Source organism: Triticum aestivum, chromosome 1D, assembly GCF_018294505.1.
Source record: "Triticum aestivum cultivar Chinese Spring chromosome 1D, IWGSC CS RefSeq v2.1, whole genome shotgun sequence".
Taxonomy (NCBI): Eukaryota; Viridiplantae; Streptophyta; class Magnoliopsida; order Poales; family Poaceae; genus Triticum; species Triticum aestivum.
The window spans coordinates 281,944,577-281,961,985 of record NC_057796.1 but is presented as its reverse complement, the minus strand read 5'-3'; positions in this window follow the sequence as shown (position 1 = coordinate 281,961,985).

Sequence of the window (17,409 nt, the reverse complement as noted above, 5' to 3'; positions counted from 1 at the left end):
AACCGATCAAACTTCTCCCCAATTGTTGCCAACCACGTACTGAAATAGCTAGTTCAACTATATATACTAGCTAATTTTAAGTATGTTGTACAGTTCGACCACACATCTATAGTCAGATGAACTGAACAAAATAGCCCCTAAATACTACTACTACCACGGAGGGGCTTTGTGCTACTTCCGGCAGCCTCTCCTCTGCCGAGCGCGCTCAGTGAGAGGCAGAGGAGGAGGAGGAGCCTACCGACGAGCCGGAGAAATGCAATACGGTGCCTGCCGCTTTTGCACGTTCGGCGAAGCTCGCCAGCTCGAACGCCCACTGCCGCTCTAGACGATCCCTCTCGAAGCGGCCGGACTGCTCGTAGGTCTCCTGATTCCTCGCGTCTGCGTCGGTGTGTGCTGTGGCCACGGCTGCGGTAAGGCTCTTTGCGTGCTCGACGAGGCGCTCCTCCTCCTCCCGTAGGAACTCGATGTAGCACGCAAGCTCGCTGACGCATGTGCGGTCCTCCACCTCCGCCTCCCTCCTTAGAGTGGCGGTAGCGGAGCGGGTGATGATCCCGGCGGTCCACGGTGGGCTGGCGGCCACGGTGGCCGATGATGGGGTGGCGGCCACGACCACCACCTCCCGCCTTCGGGTCGCGGTGGCGGAGCAGGTGATGGCCATGGTGGCCGGTAGTGGGGTGGCGGCCACGACGGCCACCTCCCACCTTCGGGCCGCGGCGGCGGAGCGGGAGATGGCCCTGGCTTTTGATGGTGGTCTGGCGGCAACGGCGGCCGACAACAGTTGCCGACGGGCAGCGGTGGCGGAGCGTGTGGTGAGTGTTCCACGCACACCCAACAGGGATGCCACGCGCACTACACTACGCCGGGGACTGCGCCACCGCCGCGGTGTAGCCTCCCAGCTGGAGCTGTCCTCTGATGATGGCGGAGTGGCTGAGCGACGACGACGGACCGGTGCCATTGGCGATTGTGGGAGAAGCAGACGAGATAAGCTATAGGGAGGGACGGGAAAATGCAACGCAGGACTCGCCGGCCGTGAGGGTTTTTATAGCAGGCCGGTAAGCATTGGGATTTTGGGGGATTTCACCGAGTCGAGCGGGAAGCTTGCACGGGAACGGGCTCACCGACGATTCATTTGCGCCACCGTTTGGCCAAAAGAACGCCCCCGCACGCTGCGCAAGCTTGCGCTGTAAGCCGTTTGCGGCAGCGGGGTGACAAGACGTGCGATAGGAGGACGAGAGGACACGTACACATATAGTTAATAAAAAAACGTTTGCGATTTAATTACCTACTATACCCGATCCTGGTTTATAAGTAGGATTTAACTAATAAAATACGAATGCATGTCGCCATAGATTATATCGTTGGAGTCATATTTGAACATAATTTCCAGCTATACAATTTTTGTAACATGCATTAACACTTTTTTGGTTAAGTAAGGTTATACACCAGTAGGCGTTTGCCCGCAATACACACGGCTTATTCCATCACAAACAACTCTGATGGATCAACTGACTACCATGTATCGCACACGCAACTCTAATATGATTCGTGCTTGATGTCTCCGACATCGCTCGCACAGTTCGTCTTATTTGCCATGTATCACTGTGTCGTCCTCTGCTCGCCTCCCCCGGCAAGCTCTGCTCACTGTTAGGCGCCGCAGCGCGCTGTGCTCACCATTAGGCGCCGCGACGCGCTCTGTCGCGTCCGTTGGCGCGCTCTTCTCACGTCCGTCGGCGCGCTCGGCTTGTGGACAACTTTTCCTTGAGGCGACTGCACAGCGCTCTGCTCGCGTCCCTTCGCGTGCGCTCTGCCCGTGCGCACGATCACGTCGGGGGCCCCATATGCATGCGGTTGCACCGCGCGTGTTGCCACGCGATGCAGTTACGTGCAGCACGATGAAGTTACGCGCTGCAAATTAGAACTGCCATCAGGGCCTGCCAATATTCCTGGCCGTCCGGCTTCCCCTTTAATTCCCGCGGCCATTATAATCTTAGTCTCTTCAACCTTTCGATCACGCCCCACAACACAACAAGCACACCCACGACGACACATAGAGAGGGGATGTCCGGCGGCGCTCCAATGGAGTTCGGCGAGCATAGAGTGGAGACCTACGCAAGGGAGACGGATCTCTTGGTGGTGTACACCATCAATCCGGCCGTGGTGGACGACTACATCAACAGAGTTGAGTAGTTGCTTGCTGGATACAAGTAAAAGGTGGTCGGCATCGACCTCCAGTACACCGCCGGTCATCCCGGCATAGATCAGAAGGTTGCCGTCGCCTAGTTGTGCGTGCGCCATCATGTCCTCGTCTACCACTACTACATGGCCACAGAGCCTTGCGACCGTTTCAACAGGTTTGTCAACAGCACCGACTAGAAGTTCGCCACGCTGGATACCAAAGATGATGTAAAAGCGCTCAGTATTACGGGCTTGGCCTGCAAGAACCTTGTCAAAATCCGTGACCACTACAGGGCCTGGGGCAGCACGAAGCAGGACTCCCTGGTCGAACTCGCCTCGGCCATCATCGACCCCTACTACGAAAAGATGAAGCATGATGCCAAGAGAACAAATCCCGTATCCTGGCACAAGGCCTGGATGCGGCAACTGGATGAACCTCACCTCAGGTTCGCGACCAAGAGTGTGTACACATGCTACGAGATGCACATGCGGATCGTTGACATGAGGAAGTGTCTCGTTACCCAAATCAACGAGCCCGGATCGAGCCACAAGAAGAGCAAGCGTCACAAGTAGTAGATGATGATCAGATGATCGTTTATGCTAGTTAATCATGCATGTGATATATAGTTTAGTTTATTGGTGTGTGTGGAAATGTCATGTGTGTAGTAGCCACCTATGTAATTATGCATGTAATAGTTACTTTGGTGTGTGCAAATGCCATGGTTGTAGTAGCCACCTATGTAAGTGGATGTTTAATTTGGTTATGCAAGCATGTCCTTATAAGTGTGTGTATATATATATATATGTTGTTGTTCTGTATGCAATCCCATCGCACAACACACACGTCTTATTAGCAGCAACCGTCTGTGTTCTTATCGGTCTTCAGACACATTTCTGATTACAGACCTGTTTGCCGCGTATCACACACATCTTGTTAAGTTGAACCGTTTCTGTTCTCATGTCTCAACGCAAACAGTTCATCCGAGTGAACCGCATGCCGTATATCGCACGCACCTTTGATCTGGCTGACCGTTTCTTTTGTGTTGCCTAATCACAAACAGTTCAATCCGAGTGAACCATATGTTGTGTATCGCACACGTATCCATCTGGCTGCCCGTTTCTTTTGTTCCTCCTCATCGCAAACAGTTCATTGAACTGAACCGTATGCCCTTCATCGCACACGCAACTAAAACCTGAACCGTGTTTGATGCATCCGTCATCGCAAACGTTTTACACATTTCTGACGGTTTTCATACAGCACCGCGATTATGGCATCACACACAGTTTCTCAAAGGGTCTCTGATCGTAGTGTCACGTTAGCAGCATCCTGCAGTAGCACACTAAGGACATCTGCCGTGACAATTCCACGACAGTTGGCGCCCACCGTGGGGCCTGCGCATGGTGGTAATGAGTTCTTGGAGAGATCTATCTCAGGGATCAAGGATGAAGAAGTTCGCAATTTACGAATGAAGAAGAACTAGCATAAAGCAGCAGTATTGGGCAGAGCTGCAGCCGGGTTAATTAAAATTGCTGGTCAACTGTGAAGCTAGCAGTGCAAGTTTTGCGTTCAAAGGATGTCTAGGGTTATGTATTGTACGGCAGACAAACCGGCAATCCGGCGAATCCGAAAACAAGTTGATATACACTACGGCAGCCGTTGTCCTCGTTGTTTTGCTCAAGCCGCCAACACGTACAAGACCAAGTTCCCGTCAAGTTATTGGATCAGACGAGGGATTGGACACGGTTTTGAATTGACTAAGCCTTACGTCTGACGGATAAAAACAAAACAGAAGAAAAAAGATCAAAGGCAACCATGTCGACAACCCGGAGAAGACAGCCACGACCCGTGGCTGGTATGGACTCCACCTCTGGTCCGAGTCACCGTTGCGCCAAGGTTCCCCTGAGCCGCTGTTCTTGCTGCTCCTGTGTTGCGGTGCCGCCCGAGCGCTTCCGCCCCTGCCGCGAGGTCGACTAGTGAGTCGCCCCGTCACCGTGGCTTGCCGGCGCCGCCTGCCTCCGCCTACGAACCGCACTGGTGCGTTAAGCCGCCTCCGCCTATGAGCCGCACTGGTGCGTTAAACCGCCTCCGCCAGGCCTCCTCCAAGTTGCTGGCGCGCCAAGTAGACGCCGCCGCTTTGCTCCACCTCTACGGAGCCGCCTGCGAGCCGCCGTTGCCGCATCCTGAGCCGATCCGCAACCCTCTGAACCGCTCGCGCCAAGCCGCCCTGGCCTCGCGCTTGAGCCGCTGGATTCCACATCACCAGGGCTTCCTCAAGCGCCGTTTCTGCCACGGACGACCCGCGTTCCTCCGCCTCACTGTGGGATTCCTCATTCACGGCTGCGACCCGAGCCGCCGGGGCTAAAACCATATCGCCTCTGCTGCAGCATTGCTGGGCCGTGCAGTTGCTTCCACCATGGCTCGCCCGCAGCTGCCATTGCCCGTCCGGCCGTCCGCCACGCTGCACCTAACTCAGAGCCGGCCCGCCTCGCTGCTTGCTTCCAGCCGCGCCTGAGCCGCCGTGGCCGCACCCGAGCCGGCGTGGTTGCGGCCTACTCCGCTCCACTCTGGTCGGCTCCTACGCCGTCTCCACGTCGCCGCGGGCCTCCCCACACCCTGCTCCACCGGCACCTTTGAGCCAGCCCTACCCCTGCCACGGAACACCGAGCCGCTTCGCATCAACCCACCGCTGCGGCCCATAACTGCGTGACTCCGTGGGGGAATTGCGGGTCTCCATCAAGTTGGTGCTCCGAGCCGCCGATGAGTCTTCTGCGGCCTCAAGCCGCCCTGGGCTTGCCGCGGCTTCCGACCTGCCGTTCCACCTCCGACGCGGATGAGACGCCGCCCTTGCCTCGAGCCTCTTCTGACCTCCCGTTGAGCCGCCCCGGAGCTGCTTCATGGACCCCTCTACTGTGAACCGCTGCAGCCTCTGTGCGTCCTCGAGCCGCCGTGAGCCGCCACCGGTGCTCCGACCCACCACTGAAAACTGATTGCGAGCTGCCGTTGCGCTCACCTCTGCTGTCGGCGTGCACCTCGCGTAGAATGGCTTTGCTACGGCCTCGAGCGCCGCCCTTCGCCGGCTTACCGCGGCGCCCCTCCTCGCTGGGGGCCTTTGCCGCGGGCTGCCATGATTCGCCTCGTCCGCACCTCAAGCCGCCGCCGTGCATCGAGATGGCCCAGACGCTCCCAAGGCTGTGCTCCGAGCCGCCCCGATGCCTGCGGATTCACACCCGGGTACCTCTGCCGTCTCTGTCTGCCTCAGAGCTAACTCCATCCGAGCCACCGCGGCCTCTCCGCCACTCGCCGCGGCCTTGCCTTCCGCTGCTAGGACGCCGGCCACTATCGTCTGCCGTGAGCTGTCACGCCTCAATGGCCTTGAGCTCGCTGCGGCTCTACCTCGCCGCGCTCCGCCTCTCCACCGTGGACTTGCCGGGGCCCTCCAAGCCGCCCCTGGTTCAACCCGCTGCCTCCAACTTGGTGAACCGCCACGGTCTGCGGCTGCGCCGAGTTACCTTCGACTCAGGGGCCACACCCAGGGAAGGGGAGGCGCGGGGAGCGGTTTCGAGCCGCCGGCTCTGCTAACTCGCCGCTCCGATTATGTTTCCTTCTTGCCAAGCGGTCTCGTTTTCAAACTTGCTATCACCATGGTAAACCGCCGGCTGCGCCTCTCGTCACCACCTGGAGTCACACATGCCTTACCTCTTTCATAACCAAACATGATATCATGGATTGGACAAGTACGAGGAGCTGGTTGAATTTGCTTGTTGGATTATCAACGGAGTATGAAATATACAAGGAAACAAACGCACGGAGGAAATATTGCCAGGCACTTTTGCTTAAGTTAGATGAAAAAACTATTGTTGGAGACCAAGGAATACTACTTCTGTGCTGATTGGACACGCTTGGGGTATTAACCATAGCTGCTGCTACTGTTTCCTCCACGTGAAGACTTTATGCAACACTAGCCAGACTAGTGTTAATGGGAAAATAGTATAAATGTGCATAGCCAGTGGGTGCTAGTACAATGTCAGATCAGCATACACTTTTCGTCCAACTATGTCCAGCAATATCCAGCATCAGTCTGCGCTCATCCAATAAATTACCAGGTGCTATCCTTTCTATGTATTTTATCAGTACATATTAAATCATTTGAGTACAAGTACCCTGTCTTATGATATTTTTTGATGCAGGATAATTGTTCACTGCAAGAGCGAAGGTCGTGTCATGGATGTATAGCTCGCGCCACCATTATCATGCGCTAGCATCTGACCATGCCATGATGCTCGACGAATATATGAACAAACCGTCGTTTTTACGGCCCAATTTACATCAAAATGACGTGGTTGACTCGCCCGTCCGCGCCTGCGATTGCCTCGTCCGTTCGCGCCGGCTTACAATGCCGCGGCCGGCTCATTTGTTTTCTCCCACGGCCGACTCGGCCGTGATTGATTTCAGCTTCACCATGGTGATCATCAACTCCGCAGTGGATAATTTCTGGCCTGACATATCAGGTGAAATCCATCCAGTATATTTTTGTATTACATATTGCTTTCTTTAAAAGAGCAATTACTCCGTCTTGTGAGGTTCTCCAATGGAGGAAAAGTTGTCTACTGCAAAAGGGACTATTATATCACTGAGCTGTTGAATGACTCATACCGGTTATATCACGGTCAAGCATGGAGAATCTCGAGACAACTCCTTGAGTCGTCTTAATACTCGGGGGCTACGATGGCATGACTTAGCAAATTTTGCTAGATTCAAGATCTCCGGGTCATTGGAGGGAAAATAAGCCGGTCCCGGGGTCTACTACCATATTGATGAAAATTTAAAGGCCGTCAGAAAATTTCCGGCTTAAAATGAAGAATTCTGGTTTAAAATCCGGCTCAGAAAAATTAAAGGTTGTCAAAGAGAACTTGTTGGCATGATGCGCGGTTCAAACATGGGTTATCCTGCCTTACGGGCTTATCTTATTATGATCAATATAATAAAGCCGGCATCCCTGATAATTCAGGGCCTCTGTCGTTTCAGTTCAAAGCATATGAGTCTTTATTATTTGTTCATAAGGTCACTTGGGGGCTTCCAACCCAACGGGTTTAGCTTTCATACCCTCTTGACCAGGCGTAAAAACGCCGAATTCTAGGTTATCCTGCCTGTATGCAAGATGCTTCTCCACCAGGTAATCCTAAATGACCCGCCGTACTCTTAACAGTCAATCTTTTAAATAAGACCCTGAACTCGTTAAGGTTAAAGCGGCGGTTTGTCATGCGAGGGCCGGCTTACGGATAGCAAGGATAAACCCAGGCTGTTAAGCCGCCTTCATTGAACTTGGTTGAACCTTGCCTGTTTGCAAGATGTTACTCCAAACCCCGTGTACTCTTGATAAGTCAATCCATATGGACCCTGAACTTATCCAGGTTAAAACATCGATTGGGTCATGTGAGAGCCGGCTTACAGAAAGCGAGGATAAACCAGTGGCTATCATGCTAGTTTCATTGAAGTAAGATTCAAGCTTCAAAAGCTGACATTTTTTACTTTGTTATCATACACATACATCATCATATATTGCATCATACATTGCATCATCATTGCATCATCATAGCATGCATCATATATGCATGGATATTCTCGTTTATATTGCAGGAACCGGTTTTCAAAATGGGTTATATTATTCAAATATTTAATAGCCAACATGGCTAGATTTTTATTATGGTTATCAATAACCAGTATTATGATTGAGGTTTACAAAGCCGCTTCAGAGTAATGGCTATTATTCCCTCATCCAAGAATACCAGCTCACAACAAGGAGTATGGTTCAATATTGATATGCAAGGCATTCAGCAATATCATACAGACAGTGGATATGATTTATTTACAATGGAAGGGATAGTCCCGAGTCGCTGCAGGCTTACGACCTGGCACTTGGGGGCTACATTATTCAGATCATGATTATATCAAATATGGAAGTCCCATGTCGGTGCAAGCATGCACCATGGCACTTGGGGCTAATGCAAAGTCATTTTTTGCTCGCCTTATTGAAGACCCGACTCATCACATCGTAATGAGCCGGCCCTTGGGGGCTACTAATTGCTCCTGCTAAAAATTCAAGGTACACAAGCTAAATCCATTATATTGAAGGGTCCATTACTCAGTTGGTAGAGTACAAAAGTCTTAACCTTGTGGACGTGGGTTCGAGCCCCATGGTGAGGGTTACATCATATGAAGTTATTTTCAATGAAATATATATAATGTCCCAGCTCAGTATTATCTTACTGAGCCGGCCCTTGGAGGCTACACGTTGTTGTTAAAAGTCTACATGATCATATCTACAAAGTCCCTGCTCATTATTGCATAATGAACTGGCCCTTGGGGGATATACTGATTGAAATTTTTATGAGCATAAGGAAATTACAAGTCCCAGGTTGCTGGAAGCATGACAACCTGACACTTGGGGGCTACATATGTGGAATATTCAGTTTATGACTAGTGACTGAGATGAACAACCTGGATTTCTTCAAGGTTGCAACATTTATATTGAAGCAAGTCTTAAGCTATTACTACGCTCCCTTCTTAAGACTTGGGGGCTACAAGTGATATGCATATAAGGGAGGTACACTTTCAAGCTTGATGTTAGCAACAATTATGACCCGGTGCCATCAATATTTACAAACTGGCAGTTTTGGCAATGATAAACTGGCAAGTTCTACATCTTCAAGCCGACTGAAAATCAGATGAGTATTTGAAGGCCAATATTTTTGTTAAGCATTGGGACCTGAGTCAAACAGTTTATTCTTCACAATATTTTTTCTGTGAGAAGCCAATGTTAGCAAATTGATTATGAGGCTGGCCTATTGACCTGGATTTTCTAGAAGAAGGAAATGACAAGGACTTAAGGATGATCAGGATCAGTTTAACATGGATAAATCCAAATTAAACTAGGGGCTAATGTCGGGGCTATACCCCGCGGTATGACCCGGCCGAAGATATGACCCAGCTAGGACTTGGTGTTTCATTGGTAAACCGCCCGAGCCTGGTGACTCATTGGTGACAGTTATAGCCGGCTGACAGTTATAAGCCGGCAGATTGTAAGCCGGCTGACAGTTATAAGCCGGCAGATTGTAAGCCGGTGGACAGTCATAACCTGACAGATAGTTATAACCCGGTAGATAGTTATAACCCGGCAGATAGTTATGACCTGGCAGACAGAGTCGCCTGGGGTTAATAAGCTCGAGACGTTAAAGAAGCCGAAGACGTTAAGAAGATCATGGTGAGATGTCAGAATAGGTTAAGTCCCAATCCGAGTTGGACTCTATATGTAACCCGCCCCTTCAACTTATATAAAGAGGGGCAGGCCCCCCAAGAGGGAGAGGCTGAATAATCTTTAAGGCTAGACACAACTAGGAGAGCCGAATATACGACGACTCCCTCGTGAGCATAATGAGACCAAGCCACACCGAAGCTGTCTAAACCCTTGTCTTGTGTTGCATCTCTCGATTCCGATCAACCCCTCTCAAGCTACCACATGGATGCGTTGGCCTCACGACTAAGTCCTCACACTAAGGACATCTGTCGTGACAATTCCACGACAGTGGGCACAACCCACCAGGGCGCGCCCCCCTCTCCTGGCGCGCCCAGGTGGGTTGTACCCACCTGGTGGCCCCGCAGACGATCCCCCTGATACTATAATATCACATATTTCTAGAAAAAAACCAAGGAGAAAGAATTAGCGCATTCCACGAGACGGAGCCGCTGCCAAGCCATGTTCTTCCTCAGGAGGGCATATCTGGAGTCCGTTTGGGGCTCCGGAGCGGGGGATCTTCGTTCTTCGTCATCACCAACCCATCTGCATCGCCAATTCCATGATGCTCCCCATCGGGAGTGAGTAATTCCTTCGCATGCTCGCTGGTCGGTGAGGAGTTGGATGAGATTCATCATGTAATCGAGTTAGTTTTGTTAGGGCTTGATCCCTAGTATCCACTATGTTCTTAGATTGATGTTGCTATGACTTTGCCATGCTTAATGCTTGTCACTTTGGGCCTGGGTGCCATGAACTCATATCTGAACCGTTTATGAATTCATCATTATATCCATGTTTTAGATCCGATCTTGCAAGTTCACCTACTACGTGTTATGATCCGGTAACCCCGGAGTGACAATAACCGGGACTTCTTCCGGTGATTACCGTAGTTTGAGGACTTCATGTATTCACTATGTGTTAATGCTTGGAGGCCTTAATTGTTCGGGAACGTAGTAATTTCAAAATTTTCCTACGCACACACAGGATCATGGTGATGCATAGCAACGAGAGGGGAGAGTGTGTCCACATACCCTCGTAGACCGAAAGCGGAAGCGTTAGCACAACGCGGTTGATATAGTCGTACGTCTTCATGATCCGACTGATCCAAGTACCGAACGCACGGCACCTCCGAGTTCAGCACACGTTCAGCTCAATGATGTCCCGCGAGCTCCGATCCAACAAAGCTTCGCCTGAGAGTTTCATCAGCACGACGGCGTGATGACGGTGATGATGATGCTATCGACGCAGGGCTTCGCCTAAGCACTGCCACGATATGATCGAGGTGGATTATGGTGGAGGGGGGCACCGCACACGGCTGGGAGAGATGAACATATCAACTTGTGTGTCTAGAATTGCCCCCCTGCCCCCGTATATAAAGGAGCAAGGGGGAGGCCGGCCGGCCCCTGTAGGGCGCGCCAGGAGGAGGAGTCCTCCTCCTAGTACACTACAAAAAAAAGACACATCCGTGACATTTTGGGGCGAACGAAAAAAATTCTGTCATACTTATGACACTACTATGACAATAATTGTTACAAAACACGGTATCATCATAGATGTGGTGGGGTCCTACTTCTATGACAAAAAATCATGATAGAAAATGGGCTTTTCGTCCTGGGCGGGCCGGAGACGCGGCTGCATGACATTCTTTGGGCCGTCCATGACGAAAAAAACCGTGGTAGAAGCGAGGGCGAGGAAAATATCGGGGTGTTCCCGGTTACGGTGGGTGCTCGGGGCCGAGCGATGCGCGTTTCTCTCATACACGCACGTGCGTGGGTGCGAGGCGTTGGGCTCTAACTGAACCCGAGCGAGGCATTGGGCTCTAACTGAACCCGAGCGATTGCACTGCAGGCTATGCGTTACTGAACCCGAGCAATCGATCGATGGCTGTTAACTGAACCCGATCGAGCGATTCCTTCGCTACTGCTGCTAACTGAAGCCGATCGATGCTGCCTCTGAATGAACACTGAGCGTTGCTGGGGGGTTTGGATGAACAGTTCCCGGTGGGGGTGGATGAACAGGACCCCGTGGTGTTGCCTCTGGATGAACAGGACCCCGATCGATCGAGCCGGTTGGGGCTGGATGAACAGGACCCCGTGGAGGGCACGATGAACAGGACCACCCCGTGGAGGGCAGGATGAACAGTAGACGGTGGAGGGCTGGATGAACAGTAGCCCCGTGGAGGGGTGGTTGAACAGGAGTTCGTGGAGAGGGCTGGTTGAACGGTAGCCGATGGAGTAGCGCGCGGTGGAGGCAGGATGAACAGGAGCCCGTGGATGAACAGTCGCAGGTGGAGGCTGGAGGAGGTCGACGGTGGATGAACAGTAGCCCGTGGAGGCTGGAGGGGGTCGACGGTGGAGATGAACAGGATCCCGTGGAGTCCCATTTTGTGGTACGCCACACCCCTCCCGATGAACAGGACCCCCGTTTCGACCGTAGCGCCCCAACACAAGTCCGTTTCCTCTGTTTTGCGGTACGCCACACCCCACCCGATCAACAGGACCCCCGTTTCGACCGTAGGAGGTCCGTTTCCTCCGTTTTGCGGTATGCCAGGCCCCTCCCGATGAACAGGGTCCCGTTTCGAACGTGGCCAGTCGAACACAAGGCCGTTTCCTCCATTCTGCGGTACGCCAGGCCTCGTGTCCATCGGCTGTTCCGTCCAAGCTGGTTGGCTCCCACGCGTTCCGTTGCCTCCCGATGAACATGACACATTCCGTTGCCTCCCCATGAACACGACGACGACACAGTTTCTCCGTTCCGACCCAGCCATGTACATGAGCCCTGGCCGTACGTACGCGCGAGTTGGCGTTCGAGACCCCGCCCGTATGTACGTACGTGGCCGTATTTACTTTCTTGCACCCTGGCCGTTGTACATACGTGTACATGCTACGTGCGCGCCTCTACTACGACACGTGTGCGCCTTTACATCGACCAGTATGTACGTACACGTTCGCGACCATAATGACAACGCTACGTATGCTTCGACCAGGTGGGTCCCAACTGTCAGGCACTTCCTTGCGTGCGAAGGTGTAGCTGGTGGGTCCCAGCAGTCAGGGGGGCGAATCATTTTTTTTGCCCGGACGCACTTCCTTGCGTGCGAAGATGTCGCTGGTAGGTCCCAGTAGTCAGGGGGAAACGTTTTTTTTCGTGAAATACGGTTGCCCGTCCGGTGGGTCCCTGGTGTCAGGTGGAGGAATCATTATTTTTCGTGTAATAAGGAGGCACTCCCTTGCTGCGGCTGTGGACCCAGCTGTCAGCCTCTCCATGGACAGTCCACGTCCGATGGAAGCCGTTCCTTGACGACGTTAACCATGCCACGCCGAGAGCACCAGGGCGGTGAACGACGGCGACGCCTAGGAAGGGGACGAAGCGGAGCCTGGGAAGACGCGGCAGTGGATGCCCACGCGTAGAGGAGTATGAGGGTTCACTAGTTCGCTGCGGTGTGAGGCTGCCGTCGCCGCAGAATAACAGGGGGTGTGGGTGAGTAGAGGGATGGCCTGGCTAGCAGTGGGAGTAGTAGGGGGTGGTGAGGCCTCCGCGGCATCGCAGCCGGCCACGGGAGGCAGGAGCATGAGGCACGACCGGCGCTGCTTTGGGCGGCTGGAGCAAGAAGACCAGAGGTTCAAGAAGCACTACGGCCGTTGGATGGATATCGTACGGTCACTGGAGCTAGAATCGTTCATATTGACTAAGTTGACAAAGCCCTCCGTCCCCGTCAACTTAGTTGGCCCACAAGTCAGCCTCCCACTATTGTGGGTCCCAGCTAGCAGGGGGTATTCATTTTTTTGTGCGTAATAAGGAGGCACTTCCTTGCGTGCGAAGATATAGCTGGTGGGTCCGACCTGTCAGCGGTGGGAACGTTTTTCGCGAAATACAGAGGCCCTTCCGGTGGGTCCCAGCTCTCAGGTGGAGGAATCATTATTTTGCGCGTAATAAGGAGGCATTTCCTTGCGTGCGGCCGTGGACCCAGCTGTCAGCCTCTCCACGCACAGTCTACTTCCGATGGCGTCGTTCGTTGACCATGTTGACCACTCCACGCCGAGCGCATCCAAGGTGGTGGACGACGGCGAGGCCCCGGACAGCAACGAGCCGGAGATGGGAAGATGCGGGAGTAGAGTCGCAGACGGAGAGGTGTACGAGGGTTAACTGGTTCTGGTGCAGTGTGGTTCGGCAGTTGGTGGAGAAAAACAGGAGGTGTGGAGGGGTGGAGGGATGGCCTGGCCAACGGTGGAGTAGCGCTTCACAGCGAAGCGTGCTAAGCAGAGCTGCTAGCAGCAGGAGGCGGGAGCAGGTGGTCCCGGCGGCGCTAGAGGAAGAAGACGAGAGATTGAAGATGGATGTCGGTCGTTGGATGTAAATCCAACGGCTAACGATGTCAGAATCATTTGTTGACTAAGTTGACAACGACTTGTATTGGCTTCGACCTATTGGCCCACATTTCCGCCTCCAAAAATGTGGCACGTATTCAACCCATTTTTTTTAGAATTTACAGTCTTTTTTGCGGGGTAGAATTTACAGTCCATTTGATCTTTTTTTTTGAATTACAGTCCATTAGCTGGGCTGGGTGAACAAATAATGTAGCGTCCATGCGGCCCATTTATGTTTTTCCTAAAAAATTACAGGCCATTTGCACTTCCTCGAAATACACGATTTTGCTAGGCTTATTCTAATTATAATGTTGGGGTGGGCGCACCAATGTTATCAAAAAATAAACAGGGGCTGAGCATTTTGTTATATATATATATATATATATATATATATATATATATAATAAGTGATTTATTATTACATTGGTCCTTAAATCTTACCAAGCTTTTTTACACAATCACCAGGATTTTCGTTGCCAAAAAAAATCCAGGATTTTATTGTTAAGAAATTATTTTTATGAGTTAATAAGATGTGGGATATTGTTTTCTTACATATGTAAGTATATGTTAAATATATGATGACAATAACAATAATATATAATAACATATAAAATAATTTAAATATATATAATATAGTTAGAAGGGAAACATAAGTTGGACCAGGCGTTCCTATTCTTATATAGAAAAATAGAACAGACCTCTGCGTTTTCTTAAAAAAATACATAAATTGGGCTGCCGATGTTTCAGGAAAAAAAACCTCGGATGGGAGGTCCATAGGCCGGTCGATAGATGACGGCCCTCAAGAAAATACAAACAGGCCTATGGACCTCCCATCCGAGGTCGTGGGCTGCGCATGTTAAAAAAGAAAGCCTAGACGGGGCAGCCCAAAACCCAGCTGATACTTGCTGCTCCAGTGATAATAAATGATACCTGCCAGCTCCCCGGCTTCGTTGTGAATTTATCTCCTATAGTAACTACGTTGAAGCACCTAAAAATGTAACTATGTTGACAAACCCGTGGGCCCCAACGTCAGTATAGCATTAGGAGGAAGTATTTTTTCGATGAGGCACTTGCTTGCGTACGGCCATAGACCTGGTGGGTCCCGACTGTCCGCCTCTCCACGTACAGTCCTCTCCAGATTCCTCTCATTTGTTCAGCATGTTCACAACGGCAGACAGCAGCGTCGCGGCGAGCGCACAAAGGCGCAGGAGGAGATCCGACCACCTGAGGAAGTGCCTTATTAGTAACGAAATAACTGAACTAGCCTAGTGGCCGAGTGACACTACCCGACAGCTGTTCCGCCCGGGTTCGATTCCACCTGTGCAGAGAAAATATCTCCAAATTTTTTGCCTCTGCCTTTATTGACATGTGGGTCCCAATTGTCATCTACGCACACCACGTCCAACACTTGCCAAAACTTCGTCCCTCATTTTCTCTGTTTTTCGCACACTCGACATTGTGTGGGCATCTTGAAAATAGCATATCTTTTTGACTGTGCATCATATGAAGATGTGCTATGCATGAATGTTTATCAGCATGATGTTAACTGGCTGGTAGTTCCAGTTTCGACCATGAATAAAACTTCCAGCATGATGTTAACACTGTTTGAAAAGGCCGTGTTAATATAAATGCTCTGCCTCTGAAAGTTGCAGTTTCTTATCTAAAACTGAACTTGGAGTTTCTTATCTGAAACTGAAACTTGCAATTTCTTCTCTGAGAATCACATTGTCTGCACTTTTATACTCCTATGAAACTACATTTTTTAAGTGCTAAAAATAGATCTCCAGAATTCATAAAATACTTCATATGCTCAATACTGCAAATCTGAAATTCAGAAGACATTCATATCTGAAAGTACTCTCAAAATACACAACACAAAACACAATTCACAACCTTCAAATACTAACAACCCTAAGCTCCTCCTGACAATTCACAACCTGCTCGACCATTGCTCTGGGGGGGGGCAATCCCTCCTATTCCTCGGCGGCAGACAGCCGCCCTGTGAGACGATGTGAACGGTGAGGGAGAGGATGGCGGGGAAACGTCATCGGGCCAACTGTTTTTCTCCTCTTGCAGTTGGGTTCGGTCGACGAAGACTCCACCGACTCGCTCTGGCACGACACCCTCACAAACGGCACCCTGTAGATGCTCGATCCTTCAATCTCTGGTGGATGCTCCATCTGGGATCGATACTCCCACCACCGCTCCCTCACGATCGGATTCGGTGAATCTGTTTGCTCCATGGCCCAGAGGAGCAGCTCTATGTACTCCCTCGTGACTCCCTCCGGGAGTATCGCCGCCTTTTTGCTCTGTTGCAGATATTTGGCCATGGATGTCGCCATCGCCGCTAGTTGGTCCTTGTTGTCAAACCAAGACTGTATCTCCAACATCCTAGCTAGATTCACAGGGTCGCCGTCTGCGATCCTCATGTATCGGTTGTACTCCTCCATCGATCTACATCTCCACAGCACCTTCACTCGTCGGCGATGGTTTTTTAATGGAAGAGGAGAGGAGCAGCGCTGGTTTTGGTTTAGAACGGGAGAAGAGCGACGCTGGTTTTGGATTGGAACCGGAGAGGAGGGGCGGTGGTTTTGAAATGGAAGAGGAGAGGAGTGGTGCTAGATTTAGATTGGAACAGGAGAGGAGCGGTAGTGGTTTAAGAGGAGAAGAGCAGAAGAGCGGCGCTGGTCTTGGAAGTATTTTTTTTGTTTTGCGTATTTTGGGTCAAAGTTTGACCACGTACTGTATTTGACAAGCAAAATGTGAATGCATGTCACCAAAAATTGTATCGTTTGGTTCATATCTGAATGTACTTTCAAATTATATTATTTTTGCAACGTATACCATATATTTTATTTGCGAAAATAATGGTCAATTATGACCCAGAATAAAAGGGAGACTAGTTAATATGGGGTCGCTTTCTTAATTGAAGGGTAAATTAATTTTGATTTTGATCTAGTCACAGCGCACCGGCCCTCTCGTCCAATCCTAAATCGCTGCCACACGCTCCTCTCCCTCTTCTCCATTGCAAAACCACCTCCTCTCCTCTCCATCATCTCCATTCCAAAACCACTGCCTCGCCTCTCCCTCTTCTCCATTGCAAAACCACCTCCTCTCTCCTCGGACGAGGATCCCCTGACGTAGCCCTTCCTGCCATTGAGACACTGACACATGGGTCCCACCAAGCGCGGGGCCCACCTGTCAGCATTTGAAAGGCAGGGGAACCTCTTCTCTCCATCATCTCCATTCCAAAACCACCGTCTCGCCTCTCCCTCTTCTCCATTTCAAAACCACCCCCTCTCCTCTCCATCATCTCCATTCCAAAACCACTGTCTCGCCTCTTCCTCTTCTCTATTGCAAGACCACCGTCTCTCCTCCCATCTTCCAAAGCTAGCACCGGACCACTCAGAAGGACATCTATGGAGGGGATATAGCAGCGAATCAGGCAGATCGCTGGCGGCGACCAGGCAAAGTTAGCCAGGTTGAAGGAGATCCTTACTTGGTTTGACAATGAGTGGGAGATTTCGAGGACGGTGAGGGCCATGTGGCAATGTATGCGAAAGAGCGAGACGACGGCG